A 3,065-nucleotide genomic window follows, 5' to 3' on the forward strand; every position below is an offset into this window, starting at 1 on the left:
CCTTAGCTCAGGCATGCAGACAGAAGGATGTGCTTAGCTGAAAAAACCCGTCCTTCTCTCCGGAAGACTCTTGGGATGTATGACATTTGCCTAAGCAAGAAACCAGAAAGTCACTGAAGAAATGTAAAATAAAAAATTAAAGCAAGAAAATATAATATACCTTCCTATCCACGGTATTTGTTTGGGAGAGTGAAATTCCACTTTATTTAGTCCTTTAGTCCCATCTCACCATAAACTGTACGGCTATACTGTGTCGTTGGGTCGCAAGCTCAACTCTATGGAAGCAATGGTTTTCAAACAATGCACTCATGATGGCTAAAATGCCAGTTATATGCAATTTCGCTTCTTGACCTTTTGGCTAAGATCAAGTGTAGTATCAGTTCTTATCAGTTTTCAGGAGGGAGAATGTCAGTGCCCTATGGAGAGACAGGGGTGCTGGCTAGCATCCCTCTTTGATGTAATTGGTAAGGAATGGTGATAGCGGTGGGAGGACTTTTTTCTCCTGGGTTCATTCCGGCCCTTTGCACGGGGTTTGTCTCCCTTGCCTACGGAGAGGCACTGGTCTGTGAAAGAAGCCCATGGTGTATGTGCCCCTGGGGTGGCGGTCCAGGTGTGCCGTAATACTCACTGTGTATAGGGTTCACATTTCTGAGTTTACTGGCACCAAGGTCACTGTACCATGTCAGACTTTTTCCGCAACCTACCTCTAGGGCCAGGTCTTTTGGCTGGGACCAAAGGAATTTTTGATTCCTGGCCAAAGGTCCTGCCGTGGTATTGCACCATGGTACTTTTGCACTTATCCCCTCTCATTTCCCCCTTTTTTACACGGCATATTTTTATACAGCACGATGTAGGGTGTAGATCCTTGGGCCTGCCCTGAAAGTCTTGGGAGGGGGTGGACATGGCCTTCTGGCCTGGTTTGCCCTCTCACATGGGGCCTTGCTTTGGGGGAGCCCCACCTAGTACTTGGGGGTTGATCTGTTTCGGCAGGCCTCCCAGAGAATGGGGTCTGCCAGGTTTCGGCTAGGTGGGCCAGTGAGCACCTCGGTCCCCATCAGGAGCCTTGCACCCTGAGGGATCAGGGTAAGGGTCCTTCCTCTTTGGAGGAGGTCTGTGTGTACACCCTGTGCACTTTTTTTGTGTTATCGCGTTTTGTTTCAGTGCACTTTTTTTTGCACCAGGTGTTAGTCTGAGTGTTTCACACACCACAGGCTTTAAAAAAAAAAAAAAAAAGTTGTATGCAGTTTGCAATCATTGTCTCTATAATATGAGGCTATATTTTCACAATGTATCGGAGGTTCTGGATATGTAGTCAGCTGTTGGAGCGTAAAAGAATAAACCACAGACATCGGTTCACATCACAGTGATTTTTTATGAATTGTATAAAGCCTGAAGAAGGCATCTAAAGTATTCCAAAAGCTTGCATCTTTATTAACGTAAAGTACAGTAAAACCTTGGATTGCGAGCATAATTCTTCCCGGAAACATGCTTGTAATCCAAAGCACTTGTATATCAAAGCAAATTTCCCCATAAGAAATAATGGAAACTCAGATGATACCTTCCACAAACATTTATTCATAGGTCCTTCAGTTTATAGTCCATATAAAAAGATTATAGCAATGTGAACAGGTTGTGTAACCATAAAATGTCCATCTACAAATGGAAGCCTCCACAAGGGGATTAGAACCAAATTTAGCAGGAGCTCCTGAGTATAAAAGAGAAGAGAGGCGCCTCTCAGTGTAGCAATATGGTTACATTTAATGAAGGTACAACATTTAGCAACTCACATGGTTGATGATTAAAAGAGGCACATCTAAGTATGCAGGCATCCGGGGTAAAGGTGTCCACATAGACCATCCCCCTCACCGTCGGCTCTCACCGCTGTCAGTCTGCAATCTTGACTGGGAAGACTACCCTGCAGTAGAGCGATCTGAAAGCGAGCATGCGCAGCATGGAAGGGAAGACGTTGAGGGTGGTACGAAGGATGGTCTATGTGGACAGCTTTACCCCGGATGCCTGCATACTTAGATGTGCCTGTTTTAATTTTAGCAAAATCCCGGGTCCCCTTTAGGCCTAATGGTGAGCTCCAGAGTCAGGGACAGCCGACATCCTTCTGTGTAGAGTGGGTTACAAGGCATGATGGGTGTAATGCAAGATTAAACGGTGGGCACCAGACACTTTTTAAATGCAAAGAGATTTATTGTCTCTTGAACAGAACTGTGGGAGAGAGGGTTAGGGCCAGGACACCCTTAGGTAGATGTAAATATAATTAGCAGACTCCGAGACTTCTATAGGTGGACAGCTATACAGGTGAAGGCTTCCAGCCAGACATCACTTCTGTATAGGTAGGACCTCTGTCTCCTTTGGCAAAATCTTTTAGCTGTTACTAACGGTAAAGGTATTCAACTGTTTGCAACACGAACAGTTTTCCTTACCCCACCATCACTCACTGTGCGTCTTCACTCAATGAGCCCCCAGTCAGTCTCTCTCTCTCTCTCTCTCTCTCTCTCTCTCTCTCTTCTCTCTTTCTCTCTTTCTCTCTTTCTCTCTTTTCTCTCTTTCTCTCTTTCTCTCTTTCTCTCTCTCTCTCTCTCTTCTCTCTTTCTTTCTCCTTCAGAGCCACTGGATCCCCTGAGCTCTTCTACTTTAGCACTCGGTATCTTTCTCAAGTGTCCCCCCGCTTCCTTGCTGGCTCCCTGGCTTGGCTCTCACAAATACTCCTCAAGCTTCACCCCTGCTGACACGTTAGGTCCCTGGCTTTTCACTCACTGATGCTCCACAAGCGTCACCTCTGCTGTCCCGCTGGCTCCCTGACTTGACACTTGCTGAAGTTTTCCCACTTCTTCACCGTCCCCGGCTGGTGAAAAGTCTGCTCTGGTACTGGCCTCAACTCACTCACTGTGGTCTCCGGTAGCAAGGTGGATAGTCATTTTGTGGCGACAGCTTCCCCTCTACCCCCGACCTCAACTGGTTCCCCCAGCCGGCGGAACCGTTACTTCTGGTTGGACTACAAGTCTGCAGTCCCAACCCTATGCTGCTCTCCTGTTTCTGGAGCAGCCAGATGT

General features: G+C 46.8%; 1 pseudogene; it reads left to right on the forward strand.

The window, feature by feature from the left end:
- The first annotated feature begins 338 nt into the window (after positions 1 to 338).
- LOC141103995 (U2 spliceosomal RNA) lies at positions 339 to 498 on the forward strand (annotated as a pseudogene).
- The last annotated feature ends 2,567 nt before the right edge of the window (positions 499 to 3,065 follow it).

The sequence above is a fragment of the Aquarana catesbeiana genome, linkage group LG07 (assembly GCF_042186555.1).
Source record: "Aquarana catesbeiana isolate 2022-GZ linkage group LG07, ASM4218655v1, whole genome shotgun sequence".
In the NCBI taxonomy this organism is placed as follows: domain Eukaryota; kingdom Metazoa; phylum Chordata; class Amphibia; order Anura; family Ranidae; genus Aquarana; species Aquarana catesbeiana.